We start from the raw sequence: 17,612 nt of genomic DNA on the forward strand, positions 1-17,612 counted from the left end.
GGCTGGCCTCGAACTCAGAAATCCACCTGCCTCTGCCTCCCGAGTGCTGGGATTAAAGGCGTGCGCCACCACGCCCAACTTGTTCTTGACCTTTTAAGTTGAATCTATGGAACAGAGACAGGAAACATGTTGAAAAAAAAAAAAAAACAGAACAGAGGATATATGGGAGGGACAGAAGTCTACAAGAGCTGCATGTGAAGCACGGTGTAACAAGCAAGCCTTGGACAGGGGCAGCAGGGCTCAGAAGAGAGTGATGTCCAAGAGAGACAGAAAAGCCAAGCAGTCTATTTGCCTAAATGCACTTAGTATTCATTTCTTAATGAGAAATAGAAAAGCCTCAACTTCAATACTAATAGAGAAAAACAAGAATTTGTGAGATTTACACTTCGGCTTTAAACTGTTTTAAGGTTCAGAGTTGGTTAAAGTTTCATCCGTTCAGACAGTGTAAGGAAAAGGAGAATGATGGTTAGAGATGTTCCAATTGTGGACTTCAAAAGCTGCTAATTACCATCGGCAGAATGGGAGGAAATAGATGTTCAAGTGCCAGAGGATCTTAACTAGGAGAGATTCAAAGAGCTTTCAGCATTGAATTTGTTTTTTAAAGTATTTTCCATATTAGTCACACTGGAGTGTTCCTTTAGTAGTTCTAGTAGTATCATATACATTACCAGTCAGAACGGGGCCAGTGATTAATTACTAAGTGTGACACATGCACCTCCTTCCCGTGCTAGTGCAAAGCTCTCCATGGTGGGAGTGTTCCATTTAATAGAGTTTTAGAGATTTGTCCAAAGCACAGAGGTACACGTATGACAAGACTTGTGAGAATCCAAGCGAGGCCTTTTGAAATTTGTTTCATCAAAGCAGTGAAAGGAGAAAGGGGTAAACAAAGTCAGGAATGATCTTGGCCCAGGTTAGCTGTTGTTCCTTGCCAAGCTGATAAAACAAAACAAAACAAAACAAAACAAAACAAAACAAAACAAAACAAAACAAAACAAAACCTAAACCCTTACTGACACAGCCATAGAGGAATCCACCATGGCTTCTAAGTCATGCTCTAAACCAAGGGCAAGTAGTATTATCTGTGTAGAGAATGCGAGCAATACATTTCCTCTCTGAACTCAGTTAAAGCCGGAGTTTAATGCCTCTCAGCGCGCATTTCCCACTGCTGTGGTTTGGATGTGAATTCTCAAGAGGTTCACATGCTGGAAGCCTAGCCCCTAAGGGCATGGTATTGAAGTGATGTGGTTTCATGAGATGATTACATCATGCCGCTGTGCCAAGCTTGAAGGAGATTACTGTAGTTGTGACAGCACTGAGTTAGTTCTTTGAGAAGTGGCTGCTATAAAGAAAGCATGGCCATCTCTTTGGCAACCAATTCTTTTCTTTATTTCGCACTAATGTGCAATACAGCCTGGAGGTCCTTGTCACGATGCTGTCACCTTGCTGTTGGAAACCCTAGTCCTTAAGAACTATGAGCCAAATGAACCTTTTCGTTAAGGAATATCTTGTCTTAGGTGTTCCTCTGTGGTAACATAAAGTGAACAGAGATGTGCATTAACAAATGAAACAAGAACAACGGGGGACATGTGGCCCGTGACCTACATTAGTGTTTTGGTGCCGGCCCTTCAGCTGTCTTAGAGACAGGATTCTTTAAGATTTTTAAAATCAGAATAGTTTAGAATATTTTTTTTATAATGGCATCCAGTTATACTGAATGTTCTGATCCATTTGAAGAGATAAAGCAATGTCACACAAGAGCCTGTGTGACATAAATAATTCTATAAAAATTCTATAATTCTGTAAAGAACTATCCTTGAACCTAATATTACTGAGTATCTGGAAGGGAAAAAAAATATATATTTTTTTTAATGGCAGAGGGTATAGGGAACTTTCGGGATAGCATTTGAAATGTAAATAAAGAAAATATCTAATAAAAAAAAAGGCAGATGTCTTTTTTCCTTTCTATGAAATGATTCCTTGTACTGGAGAAATGGCTCATTGGCTAAGAGTGCCTGCTGCTCTGGCAGAAGACTGGGGTTCGATTCCGAGTACCCACATTGGGTGGATCACAATCGCTTCTAACTCCAGCTCACTGGCATCTCTGCGCACATGCACTTACACACCAAAATCAACATCTTAAATATATATAAATGAAAGTATTTTTTGTTGATTTTAGGGTGGGCTTAGTTGTGTCTCAAGGTTGTGCCTACTTTGCCTGTTTGTCCAAGTGGCTCTGAATTTAAGAGTTTTCTTGTCCACAGCGTGCTCTCCATGGAAGGCATAGAGTCCTCAGGACCTTTGCCTGACGCTGTCTGCAGAGGAACCTAGCCAGGTAGGAGCACTTGCAGCTGCCCATGGCTGGGGACAGGTGATGATTTTTACTAGTGGGATGAGAAAGCCACTAAACACCCTGTAAACATTTAAGGAGAAAGCAAGTCCCGCAGAACACAGAGGTCTGCCTCATGGACCATACGCCCGGCGGCTGCTGCCCCTTTCCATCTTGATGACTTGGGGAGTATAAAGAGAAGGAGATGGCAGGACATTAACATAGAGTGGACGCTCATCAACACAGTGCCCTGATGACGGCTTTTAGACTATGAATCTTTTAACACAGAAGATGTAATGATGAGCTATGGGGGTGCTTTGAGGATATGCAGGCCACTGTATGGAAAAACCACACTGCACACACGGTCATTCTTTTAGTCCTGGTTTCTGAAGTGTCTGGCACCTTCCGGGATAGTGGAACTCAGGTGTTTGCTGATGTTAAGATATAAGTATTCTCATCATGGAAGGCAGATCTGGACTTTCACATCTAGAAAAAGGAGCTGCAGACCAACATCTGCAAGACCCATTTAAAGTCCTTCCTCTTGGTAGCCTTTCTGTTTTTTAACTCCTCACTTAAAATTTTTTAAGATCGTAATGTAATTATAATATTTTTCTCTTCCCTTTCCTCTACCCAAAACCTTCCACATACATTTTTTTGCTCTCTTTCAAATTCATGTCCACTTTTTCACAAATTGTTATTGGATAAATATATGTGTATGGAAATATATTCCTAAATATAACCTATTCAGTTATATAATGTTCCCCACACATATGTGTATATGTGTATGTGTGTATATGAATATGTGCATATGTATGTGTGTATGTATGTATGTATGTGTGTATGTATATATGTATGTATGTGTGTATGTATATATGTATGTATGTGTGTATGTGTGTATGTATGTATGTGTGTATGTATGTACGCATGTATGTATGTGTGTGTGTGTGTGTGTGTATATGTATGTATGTACGCATGTATGTATGTGTTTTCAGAGCTAACCATTTGGCTTGCTCCCCCTACTCAGCATGCTCAGTTGCCTGTACTTTTGTGTAGGGCTGTGACTCGGGCTTCCCACAGTCCACATTGGCATGTCTGTTGGTATCATCCTGGTTTAGCTTACATTTGGTCAATCACATTGCTGAAACCTTATGAACATCTTCTAACACTACTAGGAGACACACCCTTAGAGCAAACTCCATGATCTTTTGGCTCTTCAGGTCCTCCTGTCCCCTCTTCTCGGTGTTCTCTGAGCCTCGGGTTTGGTAGTGTTTGTTGATATTATCTGTTAAGACTGGGTGCCACAACTCTGTATTTAGGTTGTAGGTTTCTATACTGGTCTTCCTCTGTTGCACTGAGAAGTTACATTGATGAGGAGTGAAGATTATACCGATCTGTGTACATAAAGACACATGTTTAGATTGTGGTTAAGGATTATGCTGTTTAATTTTTCAAATGATGGTTTTTAGCATTTATGAAGAGCAGTCATTAGGATGTTGGAAGAAGAACTTACTTTTGGGGAGAACTTACTTTTCGGGCAACGAACTAAGGTAGTCCGTTAAGAGCATCGAAGGGTTTTATGTTTAAATAAACTTTTGAAAAAGGATTCACTGTCAGGATATAATTGAAGAGTCTTAAAATGCTAATGACTCCAGAGTTTTTATTTCAATTACTAATAGGTGATGAAGGTATGAGCTTTTAAAATATAATTAAAAGTTTGGTTTTCTAATGGATAACTGATGACTTGGTTTTAAGATTCACACAAATCCAAGGACTGTGTTGGAAGCTCTAGGCTTCTCTGATATTTCGCCCTCACTGTAAGTGATTTCAGATTCATGCAACTGAGCCATTGCTGTTTGACTGAAAGAAACATAAACTGGAAGCTAAATCACACTGTTTCTGTGTCCTCTTGAGAAATTTAAAGGCATTTTGCTAAATATGATCTTGACCATGTAAAATTACTAAAAATCCTAAGAAATTATTAGAACCCAAATTTATAGGGCATGGCTGATTTAAAGATAACTGAAGTGTGACTCTAATGATTAATAGTAATGAATAATATAAGAAATGGCCTTAGATATTCCTTGAAATTTAAGTGAGGAGTGTTATTTTGGTCCCAGTTTCTGAAAAGGTCAAGTAAAATATGTATTGAAATGAAAACACACATGAGTTGCTCCGTCCAGTAACTGCTGGGCAGGGACATTATCCCAAACTCTTATGGATTTGACGAAGCTCTCTTCTACTCTATGGTAGATTCTCCTGACAGAGTTTGAAATTGTTAAACAAAACATGAGAAAACGTTAATTTTGTAAATGTCATCTTAAGGAAGGCACCAGCATTCACTCAGTGAGCTTCCTGGACCAAGAAGTTTCTACACAGACTGTTCATCTATATAACACCAATAATGCTGGTTGTGATCAATGTGTCCATTTTTGTACATTAAGAAACTTAATTAACCTTGTACAGATTAAGCGACCAGAGAGAGGGATCAGAGTAGCCAAACCATCGAACGGTCAGATACAATGAAAAGAAAATTTAAGTGCAGCCAAAGGCTGGTTTTATGTGGAGGTCTTTGATCCACTTAGACTTGAGCTTTGTACAAGGAGATAAGAATGGATCAATTCTCATTCTTCTACATGATAACTGCCAGTTGTGCCAGCACCATTTGTTGAAAATGCTGTCCTTTTTCCACTGGATGGTTTTAGCTCCCTTGTCAAAGATCAAGTNACCATAGGTGTGTGGGTTCATTTCTGGATCTTCANTTCTATTCCATTGATCTTCCTGCCTGTCGCTGTATCAGTACCATGCAGTTTTTATCACAATTGCTCTGTAGTACAGCTTAAGGTCAGGCATGGTGATTCCACCAGAGGTTCTTTTAATGTTGAGAATGTTTTTTTGTTATCCTAGGTTTTTTATAATTCCAGATGAATTTGCAAATCGCCCTTTCTAACTCAGTGAAGAATTGGGTTGGGATTTTGATGGGGATTGCATTGAATCTGTAGATTGCTTTTGGCAGGATGGCCATTTTGATTATGTTAATCCTGCCAATCCATGAGCATGGAAGATCTTTCCATCTTGAAGTATTTTAAAATAAATTGGGTGGTACATTTCATGGGATATGTCTGAGGTTATATATCTTGTTGTGTTATATTTTATTCTGCAATACATCCCATGATGACCTTGAGGTCATGATTCTCCTGCATCAGCTGCCCAAGTGATAATATTCTAAGTATTTACAGCCATGCCTGTGGAATGGGGAGAAAAGATGCTCTTAAGTGAAGTGAATGAAGAAAAATGCTGGTGGAGGACAGAGCACAAAGCTGTCAAGTGTGGTCCAGGGGTTGAATATTCTCTGGAGGGAGGAAAACTACATTGACCTAGAGAGTGAGCTCTGTTATATGTAGCAGTCTAAGCACAGTGGGACATCAGCAAAGGCATTTAAACTAGAAAGCTGCATGACCTGACTTACATTTTATGAAATCATTATGTCTGCTTTGTGCAGGAGGTCCTGCAGAGGCTAGCAGTCAAAGCAGGACATTATCGTAGACATTAAATGTTGCTGCCTTTAAGGCATGGAAAAGTCAGACATGAATGGAGACACAGAGTGAGAAATTCCAGTGCCTCAAACCCAGGTAAGAAGGAACAGGGGCACATACAGGAGAGTTCTTGTATGGAGCAGAGCACACATGTGCTTCAAAAACAGGACCTGGGTAGGGTGTGCTGCGAGGGGAGATCTTTGTAAAGATGAGAGAATGTAGATAAGGATTACCTTTGAACAGTCTTAATTCTGGGGAGAGAACAGAGATAAAGGGAGGAGACCGAAGTGCACAAATACTTGAAGGTCTTTCTCCTTCTTATACCTCCCATCCCCTCTTCTGCTGTACCAACTCTGGTTTCTGTGGGACTCTGTCATCGTCCCAAATCATTTGTATAAACTTCCTTCAGCTTACTGTCTCCCTCAGGAATGTTAAGCCTGTGTCAAAAGGCCTCTCCCTTCTGAAGCAAATTCCCAGTGCCTGTGAGCAGGAATGTTTGTGCTAAGGACCTAAGAAGGGAATCCTATAGGGGACTCACTCTGGAGGAATTGCCTTGCTCCTAAGCCACCTCTTCCAAACGCTTTGTTTTCCAAAATGTAGACGCTTTTTTTTTTTTCTAGTTTAAGCTTCCAGAGCTGTTATTGTGCTGTCCAAACTTAATTCCAGTTCTCTATACAAAGGCTCTGCTTTTCTCCTTTACCCCCCTCTCCTAAAGTTTTAGGGTCTGAAAGGAAGAGAAGGTGACTTGTAATGGGGCAATTAGAAGACTATGACTTTTCAATGCAAAGTGAGAGGTAACACCGTGAAATGCTGGTTTAGAGTCTGTCTTCTTCCACTCACAGAGAAGAGAAGTTGGCTGTATACTAGATGTGCCAATCAGCTATCGAATTCCCTGACAGGTCACCTGTCCTTCCCTACCATGTCCACTGCGTGTCATCACCCCACCTCTAAGCCGTCACCTCCTTCCTGTCGACTCCAAACTCACACTGAACTATTTGGGAGACAAATGGTTGAGGGCAAGTAGTATGAAGTTTAATGTGGAAGGACCCAGGAGGAAATCTCGTTTTTTTTCAAAGCATCAGTAAGCTGGGATAGAAGAACGGGAATGGGGGGGGTGGATTCAGTACGGTGGCCATGACTTCATTAGTATATTTCTGTAGCTGCTTCTCTCTTGTCTTTTGCATCTGTATCAATGGCAGTTTTATTCTGTTTCTCTGGGCATGCCACTCCACCATTGCTCCCACATGCCTGGGTCAGTGTAATCAGCAGCTCTCTTACCACCTCCTTCACTTCGACTCCTTGAACTATAGAACACAGCAGCACAAGCAGCACAAGGCCTATCATTTATTTATTTATATTCTGCTTCTACTAGAACAGAGGTTTTTTTTTTTGTTTTTTTTTTTTTGTTTGTTTGTTTTTTTGGTTTTTCGAGACAGGGTTTCTTTGTAGCTCTGGCTGTCCTGGAACTCACTCTGTAGACCAGGCTGGCCTCGAACTCAGAAATCAGCCTGCCTCTGCCTCCCAAGTGGATTTTTTTTTTTTTTAATACTTCAGAGTCTGTTTTATTCACCAATACACTGTCATGCCCAGAATGTTGTATGTATGTAACAGGCGCTAAAAGAGTATTTGCTGAAGTAAGAGATAAACATGTTTTGTTGTTGTTGATGATGATGATGATGATGGTGATGACGATGATGATAATGGTAAAATAATTCTCCTTGGATTTTTATGCATTCTCGGGGATTGGAAAGGAGAATGAAGGCAGGCAGGTATATCAGAAGTTGGGAGAGAAGGTATAAATGAGAGCACCAGGGGCCCTTAAACTTAGTGTCACAAATTTAAAATTAGAAGCTGGCAAAGTTGATCAGTGGATTTTGGTCAGATACAGAAATAGAATAAGAATGAAGGCTATCTAGCTTAGAAATTTTGTCTGGAAATTACAAGTGGATGAGAGAAGGCAGAAGGGTTGAGAGTATGTGTTGAACAATGTAAGAACTAACAGACCATGGACTCCATGTTCAGTCAGAGAGAAGGTAGAGGTGGAAGTCAGTGTGTGCTGATGGATAGCGAGGTGTTTGTGCTGTCCAGTAGATGGTAGCAACTTGAGGTGTTACCATGAGAGTACATTGCTAAGCAGGATCAACGGAAGAAATGGGAAACTATCGAGTGAGCATTCCCAACTGTTGGATGCATCATTCTATAGTTGCCTAAGTTAAGAGCAGCCATGGCAATAGCTGACACAGAGATGTATGTGCTGAAAGTCTTCAGAACAGGGATGAGGGGCAGAGAACCAGGAAGTGACTACAAGGGGAAGTTAAAGGTTGCATGTGGTGACGATGGGGCCACAGCCTTAAGCAGGAAGGTTGCATTTCTTACTGAAACCAATACAGATTACATCTATGGTCTATGTCAAAAGCAAGACAGACACAAGATGTCCAGGTTTATGTTTAGACAAGAAGATCGAGGAATAAAAACTACCAACCATTCTTAGTAAGACTTCTACACATATCAGGAATACTAGCTTTATGTAAGAAATTCTCCATTTGATTGCATGTGTGCCAGGTTTTATTCTTTGCATGTTTAAACAGCAGTCATTGCCTTTCAAATCCTTGTAGACTAGGATTGTTCTTGAATTTAACAAAATCCCACTTGTCAAGTCTCTTTTCAAATGTGCAAGGGCTAGCAGAGGCCTGCCAAATCTCAGGAAATTAAGTAGAACCTATGTAGAAGGGAGTCATTCTGAAAGCTTAAGGGCATTAGTAATGTATCAATTATGAGGTTATATTTTCCATGTTTTGACAATGCCTCTGAGAAGCACAATTCTGTGTTTTGCATCATTCTCTGAAAATTATTCAAGTCAAAAATGAGTCAAGGATGGCAGAGAATATAGAGAAAAATGATACGTAGTCTCTTTTTCTGTAAAAATAATACATGGTCTCATTTTCTGTAAGGATAATTATTCCTAATTGTTAGTGCAGGTGGATGTGTCCACATAGATCTGTGTGTGTGTGTGTGTGTGTGTGTGTATACATCATGTGTGTGCACGCACGTGCAAATTCACATGTGTAAGAAGTCCACATTGAGTATTTCTTCTTGGTTGCTCTCCACACTTAATTTTTGAGACTGGTTCTCTCATTAAGGCTGGTTGGGTAATGGATTTGGCTAGAATGGTTGGTCAGTGAGTTTCAGGGATTTACCCGCTTCTACCTCCTCAGTAGTGAGTGCCACCACTCTTGATGTTTTATAAGGCTCGCCAGGATCTGACTTAGATCTCCATGATTGTGCAGCACAGCCCTAGTTCTCGTTTTGAGTGGAAATGCTGCTGCACTTGATGGAGACTCTGCAGACATAGAACATCTGTCTCTTTTGATGAAGGTCACCCAGAGGTCACTCAGATAGACGCTTTAGATCCAGGTTGCATGTATCATGGCCAAGTGAGCCAAGTCTGGCAGAGATTTGCATCCACAGGTCTCCTCTTCTCTCTCACTGCTCCACCTTGTCACTTCCACAACACAGAAGCAGGTTTATCTTTTCCTTCAAGTCCTTCCTTCATCTTGAGTCCTTAAACCCTTCATCTTGTCAGCATCTTGACAAAAGCTCTGGAGTACATTTCACACTTAATCTTATGAAGGGTCTGTTCTTAGTGAGCCTCATTCAACTGGGAGGACTTAATGTTCCTAAGGAATTATACTTTCTCTACACTCAACCTTCTGCCATGAGAGCAGACACAAACTTAGAGTTTCTTTTGATGTTGAGAAATTTTGAGTTTCATTTTGTTTAAGTGTACTATTAATTTTATTTTTTCTCATGCATAAACTTCAAAAGACATATTTTATATTGAAAGTATAATAAAATCTAGTTATATTGACTATTTCAATGGTTACAAGAATAAATAGAGATATTTCTTTGAATACTTTGGGTAATCTAAGGAGAAGAGCTGAGACAGAGCTCTACAGAAAATCCCCAGAGGCCCAAGCCATTTAGGGATTATCTGGTTTAGGTTGGCAATCACAGCAAACATGGAGAATGTAAGTGGTAAGCAAAGTTCTTTTTGATCAGCATTAAAACACCATATTTTGGAAAGCATGACTGTGACTCCCATCACGGTCTGTCTTTCTAGTATTACAATTCATGGCGTTGGAAATGGCTCAGCAGTTCAGAGTGGTTGCTGCTCGTCCAGAGAACTATAGTTGAATTCCTATCACCCTTGTTGGGCAGCAACAACCTGTTTGCTGTTTGTGTTCAGCTCCAGGGATCAGAGGCCCTCTCCTGGTCACCGTGGTCACCTGCACACACACGGTATATACTCACACAGACATGTGTAGATAGACAAACACATACATGAAAATAAAAGTACATGGTTTAAGTTCAGGATGCTTTGGTTGACCAGATAGGCACCTCTTCTGGTTCTTTCTGCCCATTCCAGCCAGGGACAGGGTAGTGCTGGGATGCCTCATGCGCTCCACACACACACATTTTACAATTTACTGTGATTTCATTTGGTTTACAAAACATACAAATTAAATTTGACATTATTTAAACTATGAGAGTAGGAAAGGGGAAAACTTCAGCTCCCCACCAGAGAGGTCCTCTGTGATCCTGAGACAATTTTTAAATTGCACAGTGACACAGAAAATATTGTAAAAGTGTATACCATTCGCAAAACAGATTTCATAGAGAAACTGATTTTGAACTCAAAAACAAATTACCAACCTAGAACGTTTTTTTATAATGTTATCTGTTTTGAATATTCCTGAATAAATATAATCGAACACATAATTTAAAAAAGACATCATAACGTGGAATCTATGCTAGATAACATGGTTAAGTATTTGTTTAGAATATGTGTTGTATTAGAAAATTCCTTGATGAATATGAAAATATACAAAGGTAAGAGACTCTGTTATCTGCTCTTATTCTATATTGATCAGAAACACAGGAAAATATTAGGATCATGTATCACATAAGTCCTAAATGTATAATGAATGAAAATGAGTCCTAACAGGAGATTTAGGTCCTTTAATTTTTAAAAGAATCATATAAATAATGATAAATGTATTTATTTTGCATTACTAAGGAAATTATTGCTGACCTTGGGTGATAAAGGCATAAACTATTATAAAATTAGCAGATAAATTAGACTGTACAAGTCTATTATCTAAGTTATAACTAGGCTAATAAAATTGTACTGTACATGGTATTCACCATAAATACCTAGACTCAGATAATCATGTTACAAAGATTGACTCCCTGTGAAAAGGTGGTACGAATTTGCCTCACTGTGGTGACTCTTTTATTATCTGTAAGAGCCTATTTAAAACTAATTATAATCCATCAGGGTTTTCTTCAACCTTGTATGCAGAACCCAGTTGGGAAGAAAGGTTTACTTTTATTTAAAATTCAAGTAAATCCTTCACCAAGGTAGACCCCTGCACCTGTGGCTCTCTGAAAATTGTTTCAAACATGGAGCGCCATCTGAGTGAGAGTGACAGTGCCGGCTCCTATTGCCACCACTGTACATGATACTTTTATGTGCACAGTTTCAGTCAGTCAGCTCCAGCACCTTCCCCATTGCCAAGGTCACAATGCCAGTGCTCTGCAAAAGGCTGTGTAGTTTTTCAATGGACCACTATGGGAGAAATCTGTCCCTGTCCATTGTTCTTATAGAGTTTTATACACAAGTGGAGTAGATCCTGCACACCAGAAGTTTTTCATGACACTTATAATTTCCCCCTAAATTAAAGAAGTTTAATTTTCCTCCTGGAGCCTCTTGTCTATATCCCAGTGACCTCACTGGTTGACATCACTCACTGGCCATCATCTGCATCTCACACCACATTATCTCCATGAACTGTGCATATACTTGACGACATGTTCTGCATTGATTGTTAACAATGGGATGGTTTTTGTAAAATGTCAAATAAGGTAAAAAAAAAAAAAAAAAAAAGCAAAAACAAAAAAACAAAACAAAAAAAAAACCAAAAACCAAAAAAAACCAACAACAACCCCTTTTACAATAAACCCATATTTAATAATAACAAATATAACCCAGAGAGTTATCTTCCACTGAAGAATGGAGGTTTGAATTTTAACTTGTTTTTAGGTGTGTCAGTGAGTGCCTATCTGTATGCACGTGCACTTACATACATGCTTGGAGCCCATGGTGGTCCCAGGTGGCATTAGATTCCCTGCTTCTGGAGTTTCACACAGTTGTGAGGAATCGTGTTGGTCCTGGGAACGGATCAGTCATCTTGTGAGCCTCCAATGGATCTTTTAAAACAAAACACATCCTTTACTATCTTCTGATGGCATTATATAGATAAATCTTCTCCCCCAAATTAAATTAGAAGCTTCCTCTGGAAGGGCCTTATTTTGCTTGTTCTTTTGTAGGTCCCACATTGTATAATATGAAGCTGAGCATCCAAAACCTAGATGAGAGATACTCGTTACACGTGTAATGAAAAATAAACTTACAGAACTTTGACTCTCAGTTGAATAGAGATATATATGAAGTTTTGAGAATATAATGGGAGCTATGGGTAGTCTTCCGTCCCATTAAAATACACAGTATTTTAATGACTAATCTACCCAAACTTCAACTCTTACATTTGCTAATCCTCATCTCCCTTCCTTGGTTTCTTTCCTTCAACATATGTCATTAGAGACATCAAAATACTGGACAAAATGACACAGTACAGGTGAAGAGTGAAAAAGCTGAGTTCCAGGTATAAGTGAGTTCGTCAGACTTATTCATTAGGAACACAGTTGCCACACATCACTTTTCAGTAAGGATACATGTCCAGTCCTGCTTGGTCATGCAAGGGACACTGTGACATGGTTCCCAGCCCTGGAACAGAGCCAGCAGGGCATGGGTCTCTGTGAGTGTTGATGGTTGCTCTGAGTGTGGCATAAGGCTCGTTTATATAAAATTATATATATTGTACTTCATGTTCCTCCATTGGGAAGTATTCTCCCTGCCAAGGTTATAGGGGAATGTTAACGCCAAGGTTAATGACTCCATGATAATTAGAAACATCAGGAGTCCAGGAGGCAAGGATGTGTCTGTGTCCCAGCAAAGCAGTAAACACTGAGACCTTCAGGACAGTCCCTAAGGATGTGGGAACAAGCTCTGAAAACATGAGTTCAAAATATATAATCTCTCAACTATGCAAAATATAAAGATGCAATGTGAGTTATATGAAGGGGTTCACAACCTAAAAGAATAGAGGTAGCTGCACTATGAGCCAGCTTGTCAGGAAGATACAAAGGCAGGCAGATTCCTGAGTTCAAGGTCAACCTGGATTGGAGTTAATTTGGCCTCTGGCCCTTAAATAGTAATGGCAGGATGGGATCCCATCCAGCTAGCTCATTGTATGTATTTACAAGGGGCAGGCAGATCTCTGAATTAATTTGCAATGCTAAAAAAAAAAAAAAAAAAAAAAAAAAAAGCTTGCTATCTCTTTCTAAGAATAAAGTGGCTGGGATTATGGGATGCTGATGGGGTAATAGGATAATCAAAAGGGTACCTGGGGTAATGACTGAATTGATATGTAAAATAAAGGACTGGGCTTTTGATCTTTAAGAGATGAGCTATCCATAGAGTTTTTGGAATTGCAAGAGAGAACTGTGTCAAGAGAATGCTGTCTGGAAAGATGTGAGCAGAACATAGGCCATCAGCTTGTAACCATGAGTTGTTTCTCTCAATGCTCTGACACCCCTTCCTCAGAACCTCCCTTCAAGCCAAGGATGGTCCTTGACAGATTTACAAGAGTTTCACGGAAAAGCAGCTTAAATTACTACCTTGTAGAGTCTGTGTATTACTGTTAAACTATCATAATTTGAGTATTAATCTATTGATTGTTAATATTGCTATAAATTAATAAGAATTGGTGATTTATTATTTAATCTGGGAAATGGAAAAAAGCAGAGGAAGTGACATTTCATGATTTTAGGCAAGCAAATAAGAAAGGCAACAAATAAACCATCAAAGCAGCCTTCGGTGTCTGGCAACATCCTGTTTTCATGAGATTCAGGTCCTGCCCCAACCTAACATTATATATAGTTCTTTCAAAGCTGATCAAAAGAGAGGGCTCCTTACCCATGAGTGGCCCTGTCATAGTCACATGTCTCTTACATATAGGCTCATGCATTGAAAACAAACGAAACAGTGAGCAGATTCATTGAGATTTTCATACAGATGGAGGGGAGGGCTCTTCCTTGAAATATGACACTGAAGAGTAAAGATTTGGGACTTCTATAGTCACATTTTCTACAAGTTGAAAAGAAGAGAAAAATGGAGCCACAAAAACAAAGAGGGCAATGTTTGTGTCTAGAGCCTCTGTGTTTGGCTATCTGTGAACAGGTCCTCTCTGACTTTCTGTGTGCCAAGTTTTCAAATACAGCATAGGCAAGCTTGAGCTAGGTGTTAGTTGCTTGTAAATGGAAATGCTTTGCTCTATATCTACTCCGTCTAAATTGGGCAAGTCAGCTATACTTCAGTCTCTGAGGGAGACTACTGAAGCAGTTTCAAGTGTTTTGAGTCCTAGAACACTAGATAGATGCATTAAGATGTGTCTTTTCTTATTCTTTCACAGTGAAAACCCTAGAGCCTATCAGTGTGATGCATAGTCACTTGAGTGGGTTTCTTACCAGCTTGTTTTTCTCTGCTCACAATAAATCTGTGCTTCCATGCTATTGCCTGAATTAGCTGTCAGTTATGAAGATAGACAGATCATATCTTCCCTACCTCTCTCTAGACAGAATTTATAGCGGATAATTCAGTCTGTGTGGGATATTCATACATACATTAATAAGTGTTGTAAGTTGAAAGTGTCTATCCATCAAACACAAGTAGAATACATTTTTTTTGTTGTTGTTTTATAGTGTTAATAGTTGTTCTGCTTAGTTTTTGTTGTCAGCTTAACACATCTTAAAGTCACCAGTGAAGAGTAAACCTCAATGGAAGAACTGCCTCGATGAGTTTGGCCTGTAGTTATGTCTGTAAGAGATTATCATGACTGATGATTGATGTATGGAGGCCCTGCCCACTGTGGGCGGCACCGTTCCTAGGCAGGTGAATCTGGTCGGTAGAGTGAGCTAGCTGAGTGAGTGAGCCAGTAAACAGTGTTCATCCATGGTTTCATCCTCAGTTTTTCCTTTAGTTTCTTCCCTGACTTCCTTTAGTGATAGACCATCACCTGGAAGCATAACACAAGTAAACCCTCTTCTTCTCAACTGGCTTGTAGCCAGAGTATTTTATCATGGAAACACGAGTGTAACTAGAATAATAGTTTATTATTCTTGGGCCTGGATTTGTAAGAACACTCTGAGTATAGTAAATGATCTCATAAATGGCCACAATATTCATGGCTATGAAGTTTTCCCTTAAGTATGTAATTATTGATATTTTGTTATCTATGGTGTTGAAAATTTTATTGGGATGGGAATGCTTTTAGTTTTTGATTAGTGTGGAAACATTCATTTTTACTTATTTTCATCTTCTCTTTCATTGACCCCCCTTCACCTTGATCTCTTTCTTTGTCTCAAATATATTTCTCCTTATATTTTGATATTATGTTCACATGTATACACACACACACGTGTGTGTGTGTATGTGTGTGTGTGTGTGTGTGTGTGTGTGTGTATTCTGTAGCTGAGAGATAGTATAATGGTTTTCTTGTGAAGTTGGCTTGTTTCAGTTAGCATGATAGTCTTTGGTTATGGGTTCTTTAACATTTCCTTAAAAATATTTTACTTCATCATAAAATTTAATGTTTAAACATAGTGACTGATTTCTTTAATCAAGAACTATAGAGTATAACTAAATTGTTTTTAGGAAAAACTATAGATATGTTTAGGAACTAAACTATAGATAGTTCCCTAAAACTAGATATATTTATAGGAAAAGCTATAAATATATTATATGTTGTAACCAAGGAAATTAGCATATAAAATTTATAAAATTTCTTTGAATGCTCTCTATCTTCAAAGAACTTAATCACTTTCAATATTTTTATTGAAGAAAAAAAGTATCGAAAAGGCATTGTTTTTTGTCTCGAGTTATGTGTTAACCACATTAACATGGAATTGTGTTTCTCTTCAAACCCACTTTTTCCTCCTTTGATAATAACTTAGAGGGTAGAGGCCATTGTTTATTGAAAGTTGTCTCTCGACTTTGTTCAGTTTGGCTGTGAATGGAGCAAAAGTCTCATCGCACGGTCACGTAAAGATTTGTACTCTCCTGGATCTTGAGACAGCTCAGGTGACATAAATGGTGACATGAGAACACGATCAGTGATACACTGATGATTTGTATGTGTGCTGGGGTATGTACATGTGTGTGCCTGTGCATGTGTGCATGTGTATATGAATAATAGAAGCAAGAGGGCAATTTAGGGTGTCCTGCCTCAAGTAACACCCACCTCTTTAAAAGAGTTTTTCACCGGCCTGAAATCTACCAAAGAGGCCAGGCTGGCAGGCCTGGGGCCACAACGATCCATTTTCTCTGTCTCCCCTGAGCTGGGTTTCAAATGTGCACTGCAGACTACAGTTTAAGTTTTCTGTTTACATATGACATTTAGAGAGTCCCATCTCTCATTGTCGTGACCAGGAGTCAATCCTGAGCATACAGATGGGAACATCTCTTATTTTGCAGATGAGAAATTCAATGGACTTTGTCTCCAAAATGTCAAGTGACAAACCTGCTAGGGTCTCTTAATTGCCACTAATAGAATCTAGTTCTAGATTATAATAAGAAAGAAAATTTAGTGGCTCATATAATTGTAAGTTTCAAACATAAATGAATTCATATATAACAGTATAGGAACAAGGTATCAGCAGTTCTTTGTGTATCTCAGCAATTTTCCCTAGGTTGGCATTCAGTATAAAAATTGGGCATTGGTGACAGTGGGGTCTGCTCATTTTTGCTTTTATAATTGCAAATATAAAGAGAGTATATTCTCTTGATTATTTAAGCACAGTATCTGGGGAGGACACTGCGGGATGGCTTGGTTCTGGCAGAAAGCTTTGATGCTATCATCCTTCCACAGGACAATATAAGTGGGTTAGGCTGAACTGTGTGGCACAGGGCAGTATACGTGGTTCAGGCTGAATTACATGGCACATCTATGTGAAGAAGGTGGGTGAAGTGATTGACAGTTCTATGAGGTTGAGCAAGACCGCTGCAGGGACAGGTCAGGCTGAAGTTATGTGCTAGTGATAATGGTAGTTATGATGATTTTTGATAGGAAAGGGGAGGTAGATGCCATGTAAAACATCTTATAAAATGTGTACTGTACCAACTACTGGATCTACTTTGCCTTTGAAGAAGAGATGGCAGGGCATGCATCTGAGAAGAGAGAGAGGAAGAAGAGAGAAGAGCCCACCATCAGGTGTGGAGTGCCTTAGTTATTGCCCTTATAACAATGGTCTTACATATCAATGATACCCTGTCCATAAATAAGAAAAGTCGGTTTACATGGAGCTTGTAAAAAGTTGCAGAGTGGGTAACTGCTTCATATCTATGGTGTTCCACAAGGCACCCGGGTTGAGCCACTTAAGCTGTCAGTGAATAGCCTTGTTCTAAATGTGAAGGAAGAATATCAAAGCTAGCAAGGCAGCTCAGTGGGTGTTTCCTGCCAAAGGCCTTCAGTCCCAGCCCCAGGGAGGCTGATGCTGGAGGATCAAGAGTTTCAGACACCCTGACCTACATAGTAAGACTGTGTGTGTGTGTGTGTGTGTGTGTGTGTGTGTGT

At 39.4% G+C, this 17,612-nt stretch overlaps 1 protein-coding gene across 2 annotated transcripts in view; it reads left to right on the plus strand.

The window, feature by feature from the left end:
* The window catches only part of Camk4 (calcium/calmodulin dependent protein kinase IV), a 227,350-nt gene that overhangs the window by 123,781 nt on the left and 85,957 nt on the right, over positions 1-17,612 (plus strand). The window lies entirely within an intron of this gene.

The sequence above is a fragment of the Mus pahari genome, chromosome 15 (genome assembly GCF_900095145.1).
Source record: "Mus pahari chromosome 15, PAHARI_EIJ_v1.1, whole genome shotgun sequence".
NCBI classification, from domain to species: Eukaryota; Metazoa; Chordata; class Mammalia; order Rodentia; family Muridae; genus Mus; species Mus pahari.